The sequence below is a fragment of the Toxorhynchites rutilus genome, chromosome 1 (assembly GCF_029784135.1).
Source record: "Toxorhynchites rutilus septentrionalis strain SRP chromosome 1, ASM2978413v1, whole genome shotgun sequence".
Taxonomy (NCBI): domain Eukaryota; kingdom Metazoa; phylum Arthropoda; class Insecta; order Diptera; family Culicidae; genus Toxorhynchites; species Toxorhynchites rutilus.
Window position 1 is genome coordinate 196,548,569 of NC_073744.1, and position 21,505 is coordinate 196,570,073.

Here is a 21,505-nt window from a genome sequence, read left to right on the forward strand (position 1 = left end):
CGTGAAGTCGAGCGCGCCCGATAAGATATAAGAGAGCGACATCGTAAGCGTAAATTTCCGATCATCAGCAAACGGCGCATCTCATCTGCTGCGTTGAACCCGTTAATGAGGCGCGTCCGTGTCCCGCGTCTCGCGACACTATCATCCCGCGCGAGGAGCATCGTCTCCGCCGTTGTTGTTGTTGTTGTTGGCCATAAGATGTTGGTGCCGCCGCGGCCGCGCGGAGGTCTGGCTTTCGTTACGGTGCCGGTTGTTATCGGCTTCGGACGCATTCTGCGGTCGATTTAGGCGAACAGGCGATCTGTCATTTCGGCCCCGTTTCGAGTTGTAACGGAAAATTGGAAATGAATGAGTTCGAAATTAGTTTCGGAATTCTTGGAATAGCGTTAATTACCCTAAACGATGCGCGCTGATGCTGGCTGGCGTTGGACCTACACGACAGTTGTTGATGGATGTAACTTTTGGTTCCGCACACTTTCCAAAAACTGCTCTCTTTCTCTCTGTTTGTTTATTATTCGTTAACGATCGCCCCCTTGAATGTGATCGAACTCGGTGGCTTTGTTCGGCCCTCAATCCCGGGATGGTGCGCACATACCTTTTTTTCGATTTCGATTGAATAGATTCAAATTAACAACTCGTTAGGTACAGAAGTTCTTTCCAATCACCGCAATCCACAGCCCAGCATGTGTTACGTAAACCGACGGCACCCCCTAGGGATTCATTTTCCGCCGCCCCGTAGTTCAATTTTCAATGGGTGTCCAATAAATTACACGCCAATTGCATCAGCATTTCATTGGCCCAAAAGAACGAACACACAAAAACCTACTATCGGTTTCCCGTTGTTGTTGGTATTGTCTCTGTAGCTCTCCTCCTCTCTACTTTCACCCGAACTCTCTCCGAATTACATCAAATCATCCGCAGGGATGAGAGCAACGGCAGCACCCTTTGCCCCTTTTCCCCGTCGTAACGATGTTGTTCTGTATGTCTCTCGCTTTCTTTCTGTCGTCTCTGCGCGACGATTCTGTTGAATCGCCGGGAAAAAAAGGCACCCATAAAATATAATTACACACCTTTCCACTTAGCAGTAAATTAGGAAGGATTCGCCTAGGCCGTATCTTCCTTCCTCCCTGCGGCCTCGAGATAAGGGACCGATAATACGATGTCGACACAAACATACTGCATACAAAGCACACATCTTGTTTTGTTCTCGATTGCTTCTCTCAAATCATATCTTCCGATCGAATCAGTACCTCGAAGATCCCGACCAACCCTTGGATTTTTCCTATGGAAAATATTCATCCAATTACCGGGGAAAATACCGACAATGGAAATGGCGATATGTACGATGATAATTATTTCGCCATCAATGAGCCTTTGCATCCGGTATCGGTCATCGGTGGGGTCGAATCATCTAACTGCAACGAAGTTCGATGCGGTTCCGGCTCGAGAAAGCGAGCAAACAGACAAATAAAACACGATTCTATACACTGCGTTTCACAACTATAGCACCACTCATTTTTTCCGAGTTTCCAGAGATATGTAAGAAATCGGTTGAACTGAAGTATATAGTGTAGGATGTAACAACTATCTTCATTTAAAAGACTGGCGATTTGAACTTTATTGTTGTGTTCAGTCGCGAAACATTCAAAAAACAAAAGTTCCAGTGTTTCATAATTATAGAACCAAATGGAAAAACTCTCACTCCTCTACAAGATTAACGGCAATTTCACATGAATTACAATAAGTTTCTAATTCATAGGTCATCTTTAGTTCTCATTCAGCTCAAACAACCCATTCGGGGTAGTTTTGACCAAGCTGCGCCATGTTGTAATGTGTATCTCGTTCTACGCAGAGATTACTGCCCGTTTAATCACTCATACTCCTTGTAAGCTGCATCTACTATTCGTACGATCACTCCTCATAAGTTCTTGGTAGGTTTTTGATCTGGTAAACAAGTTGACCAGTCCAGAATCTGAGGCCCCTATTCACGAATTATCACGGTGTTTTTGAGCTTGAGCTTGGGTAGACTGTACAATTCGTGGTTGCTCTCCGTGATTGACCTGAACCAACCAAATTGCACAAAGAACACACAGAATTACACTTGGGACTAGCAAATCATTCTCGTTGTGCAATTTTCGGTGATTCAAGCTTTAAATGGTCAATAACGACGCCGGCCACGTCCTTACAGTCACCAGGGGAAGGGAAGGAATGTTAGTATGATATTCGCCGCCCGAAGGCCAGAAGGGTTGCCTCTATAGCGTGGTTCCCTAGCGCTTATCAAGGAAGGGATAGTTGTTAGCGGGAATGGTTAAGAAAAATCAGGATTCACTGCGGTAAGTGATATGATTTTAAAACTTCTATGCATACCGTTAGATGATTAGGCAAAATTTTGATAACTATTTGCTGCGATAACTACTACCTTAATGCATGAATTGACTTAAATTGGGATTTGTTTGCAACTGAATTCGTAAATAGTTTCATTCATTCACTAGTTTAATCAATAATTGAATCGATACACACAAAAGTTAGCTCTGCGCAGTGGCGATATCGTACCCTATAAGGAACATCCGAGGTGGGATTATTGCTAACTAAAGAAATACAATTGATTACTAAGCCAACGGCAGTCCTACGGCAATCTTGGGGTAATATCATAGGTATAAGCCATTCATAGTTTTTTTTCGACGAAAACATGAAAAGGTTATTGTTAAAACATTCTTTCTCTGTAGAAGTGACCATCTTTCGACGAAATTTTCAGGGTAATATAAGTAAATATTATAGTTTAGAGTTGCTGAGTCAACAATTTTGATCAAATTAAATTCTACTTCGGGGATTGTGAAATGATAAAAATGAGATTTACGTGGAAAATGTATTGTTTTTGATTTATTTACTTTTTTTTACGTTACAACGAGGTTATCTAGGTCTAGCCCTATTTGTATTTATACCAAATAAGTGCTGAATGTATAATTGAGATCATAATGATTCTACGTAATATGAGTTCAACTCTGCTCTTGACTCGTTTTCATCCTCGTAAAGTTTCCTCCAGTATAGACATCGTAGGGTAAATGATCTTGGTTTGTCCAATTTGGGGTGTTTTTACGCAACTAGTAAATGCAAATCGATTTTTCTTCATGAAAATCACACATAATCGATACGAGTTTGGGTTTGTTGAAAAGCCCCAAGTCTCTAGTTGCTAATACTACCATAAGGTGTTTTTTTTTCCCAAAATATATTTTTTATTAAGGCACATGTGGCGTTAGCCTGACGGGGCCGGGAGTCCAATATTTTGACAATTTTTGTCTTACAACTATGTTAGTAATATGTAACCGATTACTCGCGGTTGGCTCGAGGTTAGTATTACAAGTGTTCTCATAATTGGTATGTTGCAGTCTTCGATGCTCTGTACGTGTGCCCGACACGGGATACTTCCTATTGGGATGCAGCTGACCATTAATCAGCAACGCCCCCCTAGTCTGTACCCCATATCTAGCGTGGTGCGTCTTTCTCGACTCGAGGAATCCAGGATAGAATGGTCACTAGCCGGCGCAATCATCAGCTCGTGTAGAGTTGTCATGAGCGGTACAACCTTTGGCTCTTGTTGAATCATCAGTGGACCAAGCACTCGTCGAAACCTTAGGGATAATCGTGTGTAACCAACGACCGAACTCGTCTTCACTCCACATGCGCTGCCAACTAACGAGTGTGTCCAGACGAGGAATGTGAAAAAAATCATTATAGGCAATTTGCCTTTCAAAAAGTGTGCCTTCTGAAGCGCCCACCTTAGCTAGCGAGTCCGCTTTCTCATTCCCCGGAATCGAGCAATGAGAGGGAACCCATGCTAAGGTAATCTTGAATAATTTTTCGACCAAAACACTCAATAGTTGTCTTGTTCTTGTTAGGAAATAAGATGAGCGTTTATCAACTTTCATTGAGCGGATTGCCTCTATTGAGCTGAGACTGTCTGAAAAAATAAAATAGTGGTCGATGGGCAATGTTTCAATGATCCCTAATGCGTAATATATCGCACCCATTTCAGCGACATACACGGAACAAGGATCTTTGAGTTTGAAAGAGGCACTGGAATTTTCATTGAAGATGCCGAAGCCAGTGGACCCGTTTATGAATGAACCGTCAGTAAAGAACATTTTATCAGATCCAACTTTCCCATATTCTGCCGAAAATATCGGCGGAATAGAATCGGAGCGTAGGTGATCTGGTTTGCGGTGTTTTTTTTTTTATCCCATTTATTTATTTAAGGCTCATTAGCATTTTAGCTGTAACAGAGCCGAATTTTAATCGTGTACATGTCACATGGTTATCATATCTATTAATTAGCACATTACACAGTTGCCATTCGCCAGTATTTCTTCTATACCATTACATATGGTACATTCACACAGTAGCCATTTAGGCGTAAGAGTATTCTTTCTGTTCTTCCATTATCCAGTTGGACCACCGGACAGCGGAGACAGTTGATTGATCATTGTTGAGTTATTTATAGAACAGCAGCCCGATGTGTCTTGCAGAGCAGAGCAGTTGTATGGATGAATCGATCTTATGTCGACCGTGGATCGATCTCCATCTCTGATGATTGTTGCGTGTGTTGAAAAACACATCTCACTTTCGAAGAAACACTATATCTAATAAATACTGTGAGGCCATCACGATGTGTTTGTAAACAATTCCATTTTCAACCGTTCCTTGTGAGAACACAAGTGTGTAGAAGTAGAAATCAACTGTGGCACATGAGTTGGCTCATTGTTTCTATACTTGAACATTTGCATAGTTCTATATCGTATTGGCAGTGCGGCCAGATTAAATAATTGTAAACTATTAGTATGATCAGTAATAATGTATCACTACAACAACATGTTGTCTTTCGACCACTTAGGATGATTTAGACGAATAAAATATAATCAGTTGAAAACCAATTTACTCTTGTGTATTAATTATAGTGGTTAACTATAATTCAAGGTGGAAATCTCAACAGCGTGGACGTAGTTATTCTGTAACAACACAAAGATGGTCAATGAGGGCCCTGAGTTTTGAACTCACGATCGATCGCTTACTAAGCGAACACGCAACCAATGTGGCTACGGAGACCCCCCACCATAAGGTGTTGAAATTATTCAAATTTTTATGTTTTTTAACGATTTTCCTTAAAGAAGAATTATGATCATGGTTTGCCCAAAAATTGAGAAATCTCCATTTTTGAATGAAAACATTCGAATTCACAAGTAGATGTTGCATTTATCATTCCTTGAGTTTACTGTCATCATATTGATTCATCCATAATTTAGGCTTTCTTCAGAATATTGCCTTTTTTGGGGCATTTTAGAAGTGTTACCCCCAACACACTCAACACAGAGAAACTTTATTTCTGCTATCCGCGAAGGACACAATAAACAAACTGCAGCGCGCCAAGCGGTTGCCATAGAAATCATGTGGACAAAATAACATAATTGAATTGGACAACTCATGATCAGAATTGAGTTCATCAAAATGCGGTAATTTAATGGTTTAGCTATGTAAATCCGATACAAATGGTGAGCAAGCATGATGTTTACAATATTTATAAGTGTTGTAATCCAGAAAAGGTCTGAATACGTGCCAAATAATCATCTGGTGATCGATTAAAAGTTAGCTCGAATGAGGGGCGCATTGACACAAATAGAAGGTGTATTTTATAATCCTTTTTTATAAACATGTGATTTCGTAAAAATATACTATCAAACTACTATAAATCATGTAAAAGGCAATTTCATTTATATGTTTCTAAACATTCGAAGGCCTTATTTGACACAGGAGCGCTGAATTAGAGCATTCAAAAAAGTGGGCAAACCATGATCATATTTCCGACTGGACAAACCAAAATCATTTACCTTAGTTCTACGTCAAAAAAAAGGCTGACTGTTCGCAAAAGAAAATAAAACAGTCTGGAAAAACGAACCGCGCATCGCATTACGCTTCCTGTCTGAACCGGCGCGTTCTGCAACAAAAGAAGTCTTGAAGAAAGAGGGTCCGCAACTCCCCCCGAAGATCAATGTATCTTATCTTCACAGAGACATGGAATGGAAACTTGTTTTCGGTACCTATGCATGAACCATTGGGAAACAGTAACCGAACAATTACAAACCGATTGGAGAATCTCTAGGGGTCTAAGGGGTACCCTGAAGTAGGTGCCAAGAGTAGTGGTATGGCAACGCTGCGCTAACAAGATCCATTGTCATCGCCTTCCACAACGATAGAAAGGATTCATCCAGCCAGACATATTCCGGTGCGAATGGTATAATGGCACACCGGAACGCGGATCCCCAGTAATAGGAACCGGTAATAAATAAAAGCGAGTGGTTTCCTTCCCCGACGACGACGACAACAACGGGTTATTGTTAGGTCGCGAGAATTGGAACCCCTCACAGTTAATGGTTTGTTGCTTAAAGTTTCCGAGGAAAAATTCTTCCGATAGTTCCGGGAGGCTTGGCTACAAGCAAGTAGGGGAGGTAGGGACCGGAACGAGAGGCTGAGAAAGCAATCCGTTTGCGACATCGTCATGTGTCACGTTTCGCGACATTCTCCGCAGTTTCTGTCGCAATGGATGCCGACTTGCTGGCTGGCTTCGGTCGTTGCGAGGTCGAACAAAAAAAAATCCCCTATTGGGGGGTATACACAAATATATACATATCTTTAACCTCGGAAGGCAGCCGAGCGAAAGCCAAACGCCATTGGAAGGAGAACTTCCGATTCGATTCGGGAAGACCTCGGCAGGCTGCTGCTGCTGCTGGGTGAGAGAGGATTTCCATTAAATTCAAATCAGAGCAACTGTCAGTACTTTAACATTTTACTGCTGCTACAAGAAGAGCCTTTGAGAGAAAGATTAAGGACAAATACACGGAAGGGAGGGAATTACGAGCAGTAAATCTGCGGCTTATGGCACCCCAAAAATGCACAAACACAAATTTTAACTACAATATCATTAGAATTTATGCGTACGTGTAGAGATTGCATTGCAGTCCGGGTTAATCTGCGGATATGAAAATAAGCAGTGAATGTCGTAAACGCACCCTTTCCTCCCGAGAAAAGAATGTGTGTAATCAACACACGCATTAATGTTATGCAACATAATTAGGACAGTTTTGATGGTTGGCGCTCTATCGAACGTTTTAAGCCAGTGCGCCAGCAGTAAACCAAAAGCCGCAGATCGCATCGGGAATAATCAGGAAGGGACCGGAATGAGGTGTAATAATTTACAAATCCTATCAAGTTGTCATAACTTTCCTTCCCTCGACGATTGTGTCCTTGGATTAGTCATTCGAACACACTGACTGAGTTTCAAAAACTCGGGATTCAATTTTTGGTCGCAAATAGGTGAACCTAAATCTGTAACTTCCTGCCGGAAATCCACAAACCACCGATTGCTCTCCTGCTAAGGAAAAATTCAAGCAACAATCGGTTAATTATGAATTTTGACAGCACCAAGAAAGGAATCCAACAAAGGGGCCGTATAGCACACGTGCCCTCTTCTATGTCGCAAGAAGGATCAAGGGAAAGCACATCATTCTAGCGTCTAGCGGTTGGACAATAGCGGAGATTTCTTTGGATTTCTTTTTCCTTCCGCAACTGCAGCTTTGCAGAGAAAGGTTTGCCCGAGACAAAACTGGAACAATATTACCTTAATTGGCATCACACAGGTCGAAGGACCGGAGAAAGGAAGAAAAATTTTCTCCCGCTTTCCGTGTAAATCCTCCCTAAATCCTAAAATCTATAGTTCTGTTACTAATCATAAATGCTCGGGAACACAATAAATCTGCCCGTTACCAGAGGTCCCCGAGATGACCTCAAGGTGTTTCCCAGTTCGCTAGGGCTGGCTCTTCTTGCGTTTCCAATAAGCCGAAGGGAACCAACGCACCCAGATCCGGCGTGATAAAGGAAGGTAGAAGAAAATTTGCCTTATCTTTCTGGGATGATTCGGGCGGTTTTTGCAGATTGTCTCTCGGTTCCTTTTATTTTCGCTGCCAGCGGCAAGAGTTGCCATACTTGTTGGATGTCCGGCAAAAGAAAATGGTTGATGCATGTCGTCGACTTGGGCACTATCGGTACCTTCCTCACTTTGGCCAATCCAAATGATGATGGTCCCACCTCCTTCCCCTACAGATGTTTGAGCAAGACGAGTTATCTAAAAGATAATTTATTTTTTTTCAACATTGAAATCAGTTTAGCAAACATGAAAAACGAACTGATTTTATTTACAGATATAAGTTCAAAAAATTGCAATGTCCAAAAAAGCCAATACTCAGTCATGTCCGCCACAGAGCCGATACGGTCCCGACGAGGCCCTTGCAGCCAAGTGGTCCATCAGAGCACAAGTCCAACCGCCAGCCTTGGTTTAGATTGACTGTGAATACCCTCATTCAGAGAAATCGAGAAAATTTCCTTTACGAAAAATTCCTAGACCGGCACTTAAAAAAAACTTTCAATTTAATATCCTTGATATCTGTGTCTCGCGCGCGACGCTCAAACTTTTGTAGACTACTTTTATTTTTTTTTTAAACTAATACAACTATAAGAACGACAAAATAAAAATAAAAATATTCCATCATCACCAAGATCATGACAGACATAATAGAGATCAATACAAATTTAAAAAAAGATGATTGAAAACAAAATTAAATAATCTACATAATATAATCCGTTCAAAAAAAACTTCGTCAGATTCATTGAAAATATTGAAAACAAACTGCAAAAAATTGTCCACATTAAATTATCCGTTCGTATAAAACTTCGTCAGTAAAGATCTTCGTCATAAAAATAAACAAAAACTCGTTCAGCTGTTAAGAGAACACAGCTTTTACATGTGAAATACAGTGCCTCTTAAATTCTGTAAGTGTTGTTGCGCATTTAATATGTCTTGGCATCGAGTTGAACACATTTATTCCTTTGAAGTACAACGAATTTTGTGAAGCACATGACAAGAAATTAGGTGTTCTTATTTCATTCGCGTTTCTAGTGTTATAACTATGAAAGTCACTTCCTCTTTCAACTCGATCACACAAATATCGAGGCAGCAAACCGTTAATTGCTTTAAAAATGAACACCCCATAGTTAAATAAACAATTCTTTGCCTCACGGATAACCATTGCAGAGCGTCCAACATTAAAGAAGAGGAAGTGAATCTGTTACATTTTAGTATCAACCGCATTAAAGGGTGTGTCACATCAAATTGCATCACGGAAAAAACGCTGTAGAAATTCGCCCAGTAGACCGATCCTTTTGAAAATTTTAGACAGTAAAATAAAAACTATTAAACAACTTTTGGCATTTTCTTTTTATTCATACTTCGAGCCCAAGCCCGTATGCTCGCACCTTCCTCTTTACCCCGTCCATAAGGTTCTGTACAACGTCAGGTTGTAGTTTTTTTTTGAACAGAAATCCATTTTCTCTTGAAGTCCGCCTCCGATTTGACAACTCTTGGGTTCTTCCGGAGGGCCTGCTTCATAATCGCCCAATATTTCTCTATTGGGCGAAGCTCCGGCGCGTTGGGCGGGTTCATTTCCTTTGGCACGAAGGTGACCCCGTTGGCTTCGTACCACTCCAACACGTCCTTTGAATAGTGGCACGAAGCGAGATCCGGCCAGAAGATGGTCGGGCCCTCGTGCTGCTTCAATAGTGGTAGTAAGCGCTTCTGTAGGCACTCCTTAAGGTAAACCTGCCCGTTTACCGTGCCGGTCATCACGAAGGGGGCGCTCCGCTTTCCGCAAGAGCAGATCGCTTGCCACACCATGTACTTTTTGGCAACCTTGGATAGTTTCTGCTTGCGAATCTCCTCCGGAACGCTGAATTTGCCCTCTGCGGAGAAGAAGAACAGGCCCGGCAGCTGACGAAAGTCCGCTTTGACGTAGGTTTCGTCGTCCATTACCAGGCAATGCGGCTTCGTCAGCATTTCGGTGTACAGCTTCCGGGCTCGCGTCTTCCCCACCATGTTTTGCCTTTCGTCGCGGTTAGGAGCCTTCTGAACCTTGTTTGTACGCAGGCCCTCCCGCTGCTTGGTCCGCTGGACGAATGAACTTGACAAATTCAGCTTATTGGCGACATCCCGGACCGAACTTCTCGGATCACGTCTAAACTGCTTAACTACGCGCTTGTGATCTTTTCCACTGACAGAGCATCCATTTTTGCCGTTCTTCACCTTCCGGTCGATGGTTAGGTTCTCGAAGTATCGTTTTAGTACTCTGCTGACCGTGGATTCGACGATTCCCAGCATCTTACCGATGTCCCGATGTGACAACTCCGGATTCTCGAAATGAGTGTACAAGATTAATTCACGACGCTCTTTTTCGTTCGACGACATTTTTCCAAATTTACAAAAAATTGACAGTGAAGCATGGACAACGTGATCTATACACTCTTATCTGATTTTAAAGCGAAAGCTGAAGATATAATTCCTAAAAATTAAATTTCTACAGCGTTTTTTCCGTGATGCAATTTGATGTGACACACCCTTTATTTTGTTTTGCAAGCGCTGTAATCTCGATATTTGTGTGTCATTGGCTAAAAATAAAATGGAAGAGCATAAGTCTAAATGAGGAGAGATGATTGATTTGTATAGCTGTATTTTGCTGCAAATAGTTAAATCGTTTTTCAATCGACATAAGATTCCATACTTCTTGGCAATTTTCTTGATGACATTGTCAATGTGAGTGTTGAACTTGAGTTTGTCATCAATAATCACGCCAAGATATTTAATGTCCCGAACTCGATCAATAGTCTCATTATCAATAACGATGGAGACGTTTTCATTCAAACGATTTCGCGAGATTACCATATATTTAGTTTTACTTATGTTCAATTTCAATTGCTTATACTTCAACCATCTACTTAAAGAATGTAAATCTCCATTCAAATGTAAAACGACCTGATCTAAATCATTAGCTGCAATTAATAACACAGTATCATCTGCAAAAAGATTGATATCACAAAATCGTAAAACTCTTCGCATTTCATTGATATACATAATAAATAAAAGGGGTCCTAATACACTTCCCTGAGGTACTCCAAGATTATTCCCTAGGGGATTCGAAATTGTATCATTAAAAATAGTCCGTTGAGTTCTGTCATTTAAATAGCTTTCGAACCATTTATATGCAGTACTCGTAAATCGAAAGCGCTTAATCGTGTTCAACAACAAGGGCCTAGAAATTGTTTCGAAAGCGCGTTTTAGATCCAAAAAAACAGCAATGATATTCTCTTTGCACTCTAGTTTCTCTTTCCAGTTTGCTAATACCAAGTTCAATGCGGTTTCACAGGAATGACCTTCCCGATATCCCGATTGTTCTGGTATTAGCAAAGCATTGCAATTTAAATATTCCAGCCTTTAACGACTACTTCTAATATTTTCTCTAGCGTGTGCAACATATTGATGGGACGAAACTCTTCGGCTTTAATCGTTCCAGCAACCTTTTGAATTGGAACTATTGAAGACTCCTTCCACACCTTAGGCACATGCCCAGTTAGCAAAGATTTATTAATAAGGTCCAGCAAGATGTGATCGATGACATGAAAGCAATCTTGAATAACTCTAGCATTCACATTATCCACTCCAGCCGTTTTTCCTAAAGAAAAGCAAATAGTTCTAAGTTCATTTAATGTAATTGGGTGAAAACTTTCAAATCTACAACTACTGTTAACCGGCTGTTTTATTTCATCAGGTTCATCAACCAATTCAATGGACTGATTGATCAATGAAACACTATTGACAAAATAATCGTTAAACTTAGATGCTATAGCCTGTTCAGACTGTTCAAGTGTGCCATTAAAAGTTATGGACCGCGGTTTGCTATTACTAGGTTTTAATAAAGATTTCAAAATTTTCCATAACTCCTTGCTGTTGCTTTGATGCAGATCAATCTTCCTCTGAATATATTCACAACGAGTTTTCATCATTTGTTCTACAAAATTTCTTGTACCGTCTGTCTCTCTCACGTTTAAGGCGTAAAAGATCCAAATTGTACCAGCTGTTCGAGTTTTTCATAAGAACAAATTTTTGCGTAACAAGCCGATTTGTACACTCTTTCAAGGTATTAGTTAGAACAGCTGATGATTCATCTAAATTACCAACCTCGAATGGAAAATCCAGGCTTCTCACTACGAGATTCGAAACAGCATGCTTCGAATATTTCCTCCAGCACTTTAATTTCACAACATCTTCATTTACCACGAGATTATCTACAATATTGATAATTAAAGCCTCATGATCGGTTATTTTCAAATTGGTATCCGTGACTGTGTAAATAGTATCAAAATTGGAATAAACATGATCAATTAAAGTTTTACTGTGCCTGGAAATGCGCGTAAATTCATGTACTGTTTGTTTCAAATTGAAGAAATCGGATACACGCTTCAAATGGTTCGAATTGTAGTCATCACGCCAATTAATATTGAAATCACCAGCTAATATATTCAATTTGCTAGAGTCAAGGAACATTTCAAGCCAGTTTTCTAAAATTTCAACAAAACGCAAGTCGCTTGAGCTGGGACTATGATACAAAACACCAAAATTACCCATCTTCATGCCATGTTCAACTGTAATGCCCAAGAACCAGTTACCATCAAACACTTCGTTGAGGCGAAGATTGAATTGAACTGATTCTCTGACATAAATAGCAACACCGCCAGTGTGCCTAGAATGTGATAAACACGCAGCAACATTATATCCCGGAATACTATACTGATCAAATGATTCTATTTCAACAATGTGTGTTTCAGACAAAAGGACTAGAAATGGACGCTTTTCCTCAACAATCTGACGTATCGCTACGTAGTTTGATGACAGTCCCGCAATATTCAAATACAAAATATAATATTGGTTCACAATTCTTCTGGAACCTGGTTGCTATTTATTGAAATGCAAGCTGCTTTTTGACGTAGGACTACGTCTTTCATTCCTATACCGGGGTGTAAAATCAAAATTTCGAAAACGAAAGCGTTACGCCGGAGACCGAGATTTTGATCGTTAATAGCTCCTAAACAACTGAACGAAATGGTATGATAAACACTTCATTCGAAAGATAAAATGTCTACGCGTTCTATACTTGTTACTTTTTGATCCAAAAACTTGTTTCAATAGTCTTAAAATTGCTTTCAAAACAGGCTATTGAAATCACCAATCGGTATATAAGCGAGCGGCGCTCGGGAATCCACTCAGTTCTAATTGAACAGCGATTGGAGCATGTTGTCGCTGTTGTGGTGAAGCTCTTCATTTATCATGAAAGCGCGGATGAACGGTGTCACCAAGAGCCTGTTTGTGCGCCCTAGGCCAGAAGGGAATCCATCAGGAGGAGAGTGATGCCACAAACGGTTCCCCGGGAAGACATCGCTACACACACATACACGCGCGGAATTCCTTCCGTTTGGATGCCATTCATCATCGAGAAAGTTCCGGAAAGATCTAATCATTTCTGGAAAATAATCTGCCAGTTCCTCTGGGAATTTAAAATTACATTCATATGAAAGAGTTTATTTGAATGTTTTCTATCCATGTAACACTGTGACCAAATACATTTGGTTTTGTGATTTTTCAATCAATCGCAATTAACAGGATAGCTTCTGAAGATTATTTTTCCCCATCAGTAGGATATTTCCGTATCCAATATTGTATGCGCCCGCAATCGATTCTTGCTCTGTCGCCGAAAGTTCCGAGCTCAGAGAGTTCATTCCCCTCTAGTTTGCCTTCCAAATTGCCATCGTAAACCACACCTTCTCTCGATTCAATCACACACAAAAAGCATACTTAAGCTTTTTGGTGGTGAAACACATTCATTTTTCGTGAGGACATCGACAAGACAACATCGTTGCCTAACGTGTTGGAGGAGGTGGACGGCGAAGGATCGACACATACACGCGCAAAATTCTTTCCGTTTGGATGCCATTCAGCATCGAGAAAGTTCCGGAAAGATCCAATCATTGCTGGAAAATAATCTGCCAGTTCCTCTGGGAATTTAAAAATACATTCATGTGAAAAAGTTTATTTGAATGTTTTTTATCCATGTAACACTGTGACCAAATATTTTTCAATCAAGTACTATTAACAGGTGGTTATCGAGTTAGTATTAACCACTGGTGGGCTTCCAGTATCGAGGAAAATGTGGAAATATCTAATCGTTGCTGGAAAATAATCTGCCAGTTCCCCTTGGAATTGAAAATTACATTCAAGCGAAAGAGTTTATTTTAATGTTTTCTATCCATAAAATATCCATATAATACATTTGGGTTTGTGATTTGTCAATCAAGTACAGTTAGCAGGTTAGCTTCTGAAGATTATTCTTCAGAACAAGGTTTTTCGTATCCTATATTGGATGCATAAAACCTTGTGCCTCCAACGTAACGCTCTCGCTTTCGAAGTCTCCCAAATATTCATTTATTCATTCATTCAGAATGGATTTAGATTCAACTTCAAACAAATGATCTCTAAATCAACGATAGTCCTACGTCACCCTTGCGGTTGTACCATAGATATAACCCACTTCCTGTTTTTTGAAATCAAAAAGTCTCTGATATACTAAACATTCAGAGCTAAATGCGGCATGATTGACGTCCAAATTCAATTTCCGTTCTTTATTCATTTTCAAACAATTAACACATTTCAACACAGTTGACTTGCATTCAGATGTCTTGTGTTTCTGACTACACCTTGAGCACGTTTCAAAATTTTGTTTGCAATCCGTGCTCTTGTGTCCAAATTCTCCACATTTGAAGCATCTTAATGCATTAATCGCAGGAACTACGGAGCACCGATCGAACCCCACATTTACTTTTTTCGCGTTCAATAAACAGTTATATGTGTCGACATCTACTTCAATTACAGCAGTAAACTTATTGTAGGTGAAGCGTGGATTTTCGTACACATTTAAAACCTTTACATCTTTTATTTCGATGCCTTCATTCTGACTTCGGAGGTAATCAATGAAAACATCGGAGGAATGCTGATCGCTCATGCCCACGATTTTTAATCTGGGCACCGATATGGGAACAACAGCACTATACTTCTCACCCAAATTGCTTTCGATGTCATCTTTCACATTGTCTATATTAGCTCCAGTTGCACACTCAACAATGATGGAGCCATTTCTTCCATTTCTGAAATTACTAATTTTGTGTGTTCTTGGATCTAATTTTGTCTTCAAATGCTTCCGAGTATCCACGCAAGCTTGTTTGGACTCTTTAGGCTTATTAAAAGAACCGGATGAGTCTTACGATTACTTTGCATGATACTAGTGCTATTACTATAACCCATTATCTTATTGTTGTTAGAAGTGTTCGCACTTTTAACAACATCCGCAAAACTTATTTTATTTTGATGTACATTATCATCATCATTATTTTGAAATTTTCGTTTCTTACGTTTCGGAATATTCTGGTGCGATTCAGAATGAACTGTACCAGGTTCAATGAGCAAGTCATTCTTTGCAGCTAAACGATTATGCTTCCGCGTTGAACGGACGCGCGAAATTTTTCGCCCCGGAATTAATTCTCAAAATATGCACGAAATAAGCTTCTCAACAATTTCCAACAATGTGAAGAAAGTATCGTATTTTTTCATAGTTTCCCGGAAAAATTAGAAAAAACACATCGAGCAAACGGAGGATAACTACAGATTCATCAAAAACAAGAGTTTAGCTCATCGCATTTTTATAAAATGGACATCAATCGATAGATTTAGTCACAAGGATTCCAAAAATGTATATATTTTCAAGCAGATTGCTAACCATTGTGATAAAAGTTTACGTTTACGTTTACGTTTCATTATTTCTGTTTAGTAGTTTGAAGTTACACGAAATTTGGCTTTGAATCATACACAGCGAATATTGGTTCATGCCATGATATGGAATCATGATTTTACTTTTACTTTTCCCCTTAGTGCGGCCCTGCTTCAGATTTACTAGAGATTTGGAAGTATGAACACATTCTGTAAACTTTTATCACAATGCTTAGCAATCTGCTTACCAATGTATACATTTTCGGAACCCTTGTGACTAAATCTATCGATTGATGTCCATTTTATAAAAATGCGATGAGCTAAACTCTTATTTGTGATGAATCTGTAGTTATCCTCCGTTTGCACGATGCATTTTTGTAATTTTTCCGGGAAACTATTAAAAAACGGTACTTTCTATACATTGTTGGAAAGAGGAGCAAAAATGCTACAATTTGACATGTCAAACACTCATCTACGACATACCAAACTCTCATCCTCCATGAATCTCTAGTTATCCTCGAAAACCTTACAACAGCACGGAGGATAAATGGAGGATAACTACAAACCGCTAAAATCGACAGTAGTCCTAGGCTATATCGCAAATTTAACCCACTCCTAGTTTATTTGGACATAAAACGATTTTTTGATAGTTGATTACCTTCAAACCGGTTACGCAATAACATGACGTTATTGTGGCAGAGTGAAAAAAGAAATCAGACACCAGTTTTTCAGAAGAAAAATCCTTCATTTTTTTTATTGCTTTCATTCGACCTCGACGCAGGGATTTCGAGACAGTGTCCTTATCGTCCAACAAAACAGACCTCCTCCCCTCGATCAGAACATTGCGAATCTTACGAACAAAGCTGGAAAACAGTTATTCTGCAAAACACCTTTTTTTTTGCCTAATCTGTGTCTCGTATTCCTTTGTTTTGCATCCTTTCAAGGAATCCAGAGAAAGAGAGATAAATGTGCGCAAAAATACCTGAAGGGATTAGGTATACGTTTTACATTGGTTGTCTTTTCTCAGGCAGTGGATGGGAGAACAAATCGATCACTATCTTCTCGTCTACGGGCGGATTTTCTGATTTGTTTACACAAGAAATCAGAGTTCCGATTCCAAAGCGACTAACCAAATTTAGACAATCTGAAAAAAATACAATTTAAAGCAAAAATTCAAAATTAAAGAATTTGGGAAATCTGATAAATCGAACATTAAAGAAAAGCTTTAAAAATTCTAAACAATGTAATTTTTTTAAAAAATATCCAAAATCCAAAAAGATAAATATAAATATCAGGAAATTCCAAGAAACCTAAGGCCCCTAGCTAGTTTTACAAGTCTACAAAAAACGATTCTCGAAAACAAAACAATATATGAAAAATATTGAAAGTCTAGAACATTCTAAAAATCGACAGATTTGAACGACAAATATAAAAAAAGTAAAAAATGCCAATTCTAATATATAAAATCTGAAAAATTGACAAAAAAAATCAAAACTGTGAAAAAAACAAGAAAATCACAAATAAAAATCAAGTTGACAAATAATCAAAAGCCTGAATTGTCAACTCAATTAGTCGTCAAACCAGTCAATTTTCTATCTCTTATAGCTTCCGAAATATATGGTATCTTCGAAAGAAGTCTTCTTTAAAACTAATGTTTTGGCATTCTCTTGACATGTTTCTGAATCAAAGAAAAAAAGTTTGCAGTAGCGGGGGTAAAACGGACATGTTAGGAAGAACTTCAATTATATCTTTAGAAACTCATGTTCCCCAAAACTTTGATGCAGTTTCTTGCGATTCAATATACTGGTTTTTTATACCTAATTGGCCAAACATTTTACAAAAAAAAAGGGTTTTTTTAAAACTGAAATGAGAACAGACCGAAAAGGACAACATTTTTTTCGATGCGGGTAATATGGACATATAGTGGAGGTAATATATGAAGCGTAGAGGGTTCATCGATCGCGAGAGGAATAATTTTATTCAATCAAGGTCTGAACTCATCACGAATGTCCGTAAAATGATGAAAAAATCGAATCAATCCACCTAGAAGAAATATCGTGCTTTTCAGCAGTGTAAACGGACTCAACTATTTTGCTTTTGATTCCAGTCAGCTTCTAAACAGTCCACATTTGGCGATTTTATTTCCATTCATAGACGCAGGGCATTCTTTAGGAATAGATTAAACAGACTTTTCACAGTCCATCTCACTCGCACTGGCAACTGTCCGTTTTATCCCGCCAGTACAACTATTTAAATAATTTAAATTTCCCACTCAAAAATGATTTTACTTTTCCGTACATACCTAATATCGCTTCTCTGTTAACTCACAAACCGAAATACAACTATCAGCGAATTGAATTTTGATATTAAAACACTCAAAATGCTTAATATCGAAGCAGCTAAAATTAAATCCACATCCACATATCCTGTCCATATTACTCCCACTGTCCGTATTAGCCGCGGTTCCCCTACATGTCATTCGCGAGAATTAACACACAAAAATATTACAAGTAAAATATTAGTAGTGATTTTTCAAAGAAATATGAAAAATCTGTTGTGCCAATTTTCCGTTGTAGAATTGAAAAACATACGGTTTTGAGAAAATTGAATTTTAATTTAAAAGCTATAGTTAAATAAACATTCAAACAATTCTCTACTTTTCATTCTATGACGCAAATTTTGTATGTCTTATAGTTTTGACGTGGGACTACGTCTAACCGGAATATATGGAGGGGAAAATGAAAACCTAAACATAGAACATGCAGGAAAAAATGAAAAATTCCGAATGCTTATAACTCGAACATTTCTTACTGGATCGGAAGGATGTTTGCATCAATTGATACGGAATATTTCTACGCTTCTATCGCAATTAATAAAGTGTTATTTTTCATTAGATAAACAATTGGATAACTGTAAAATGGTTGAGCGTTATCTAAAGGCATTAACTACCTCGTTTTGATTGGCCCGATTCACGGTTTCCCCAACACGGCCATCAAAACCAAGCAGCCTTGGGGAAATCGGCATCGCAAACACATAAAAGTACGGGGACTTTTGTTCGCACCGATCTGTGTTCCCTAACACAGACTTCAAAACCAAGCGGCGTTAGAAAAATCGGCATTGCAAATACATGAAAGTCGGGAATAGTTTTGTTTCGACTGAAATGTGTTTCCCTAACACAGACTTCAAATCCATGGAGTGTGGGGAAATTGGCATTGCAAATACATGAAAGTCGGGGGCATTTTTGTTCCGACTGAAATGTATTTCTCCAGCACAGATTTCAGAACTAAGGTGTCTGAGAAAATTGACATTGCAAACTCATGCAGATTGGGGGTATTTTTCTTCCGACTGAAATGTGTTTCCCTAACACAGACATCAAAACCAAGATGTCATCATACTAAACGTAAAAGGACTGTCATTGAATTTACATAATCTATTGCGTGAATTGACCTTACATGGCATTATACAATCTTTTTACTCACAAAGCAAATATATTGAATTCAATTGAAATCGGGAATTGTTTCATTCAATCAAAATTTAAATCAATACAAACAAATGATTGCTAAGCTAAGGTAGTCCCACGTAACCTTGCGGTTATATCATAGATATAACTTACCCATTTTTTGACGCAGAACTACGTCTTTCATTAAGGGTGCCGAATTAGAAAACAGGTCACGTTTTTATAAAATAAAGTTAACGTTAATAACTATTTTTGCCACGATTTTGGCGATTTACATACCAAACGAATCGAAAATTCCCTAAGATTTGTTCGATATGCTATACATTACGATCCACTGGTGCGTAAATGGTTAAAATTCATGAAAACTATAAGCGTTTCCATTTCTCCATACATTTGTTCTGTCCATTTGTGTGCTTTCCCGAACAGAGCTGTCAATAACGGGCAACTTATCGACGAGCAACTAAGGGGAAATCGTAAGATTTAAAGTCCCCGTGAACAAAGGAAAAGAAGAAGAAGAATGAAGTGAAATACTTGCCTAGAATATAAACAGTGGATCTCACTGAGACGAATTTTCAGCCACGTCCTGTATTCAAGGCATCGCTTGTTCTTCCTTGTTTTGCGCCATCACATGGCTTCGTTTCGGATTGAGCTGAGGATGCGACCAAAATACTCACGCGCTGTTGTCTCTGGCATTGCAATTTTTGCATCAAACTGACGTCAAGGTTTCGAGCTACACAATTGTGCGGGGAATCATCAAGCTAGGCTATCGTCGGCTCATCAACAGAATGAATGTTCTGGAATTTTGGTTTCGCAAACTCTCTCCACAAAGGATGAGAGCTAAGCTAATCTGGACCGGAAATATTCACAGAAAGGGATTCTGTTGAGAAGAGCGCAGAACGGAGATAAATGTGTGTATATTTAGTTCCTTTAAGCCATCGATATGTGCTTCATAACCCGTACGTAAAAATAGTGCATCTTCGCTACGCTGGAACCCCATTTGTATCTGCTCCCGTGTGCATTGGCCCTGCAACGAAAAACTATTTGGGGAATACCAAACATCTTGAAAGTCGTACCGGAATGTTAGAAGTTCCCAGCAAACATTAAATCGTATAATTTTGCACGTGTCAAGTATTACAAGAAATCCGAATAAATCATAATCGCATATAATATCAATCAAAGTATGTATCGTGTATATTTCAAATCGCATAAAATGTAAAAACTCGATTTTATATACCATTATCAAATTAAGTCGCAATTCGGTATAATAAACATCAATTTTATAATGTACATTGTCGTAAAATATATTTGTTGCGCAGTATTACTGTGTACTGATCGGCGATCCAGCTTTGCCGTACATCTGCCAAACAAATTGATATTTTGTATGCTGACCCATCCCATCCTTTTTGACGTAGAACTACGTCTTTCAATAAGTGTGCCAAATCAGAAAACAGGTCACGTTTTTATGGAATAAAGTTAACGTTAATAACTATTTTCACTGTGAACGAATTCTCATGATTTGCATACCAATCGAATCGGTAATTCTCTCTTTTCTGATTTGTCACCATTCCTGGAAGGAGCAGTTCTACGTCAAAAATCGTAATTCGAAGAATTGAAACTGCAATTGTCGAATTGAAACGAATTGTTGGGAAGACAATGAGCTTTCGAAGAAAAATAACGTTTTCAAAACGTCGTTAATAAGTTGTTCGGAAATTGAATTCTATATTAAAAACTTCTATATCTCAAACTCCCACCTTTTTATATATATTCAAAAATATTTAAAATATAAAACTCTTTCAATTTAAAGAAGTTTAACGTACAATCGGGATTTGCAAAAACGAATATTATATACCTGGAATTATAAATACTTTGCAGAGCCGAAACCGTTAAAGGAAAGCAATTTAAAATATCGAATCTACATCCATGAACATGATTTGAATTATATAAAATTAACTATATCTTTAGAACGGTTAATCTTAAGATAAAACGTTATTTCCTGGAAAGTTGCATGTAGATTCTTCTATTTATATTACTTATATTACTTTAAACATATGATTTTGACCAATTTATTTGACCAATTAATTGCGCGTCCACAAAGTGCCGCACGATGTCCGTTTTCGACGCAGTAGGGTACCATTCTTTGAACGCGCACACTTCTGAAAGGAGTAGCAGAGAAGAGAAGTGGAACTTGAGAGAAAAAAGTGGCAACGATTTGTGGCAAGAAAATGTAAACAGTGAAAAAATTGACAGATAGTTTACGCTCTAAAAATTGAACATATTGTTGAGATGTCTCTAAAAGGGTGGGA

At 38.8% G+C, this 21,505-nt stretch overlaps 1 protein-coding gene across 3 annotated transcripts in view; it reads right to left on the reverse strand.

Moving 5' to 3' along the window:
* LOC129762175 (mitochondrial cardiolipin hydrolase-like) overlaps window positions 1-21,505 on the reverse strand; it is a 332,776-nt gene that overhangs the window by 286,582 nt on the left and 24,689 nt on the right. Inside the window, exon 3 of one of the 3 annotated variants that reach the window (XM_055760195.1) lies at window positions 21,225-21,355. The exons of the other annotated variants lie outside the window; for them this stretch is intronic. The gene's annotated coding sequence lies outside the window, so the exon portion shown is untranslated. Of the gene's footprint in view, window positions 1-21,224; window positions 21,356-21,505 lie in introns of those variants that run through there. 3 annotated transcript variants of the gene reach the window in all.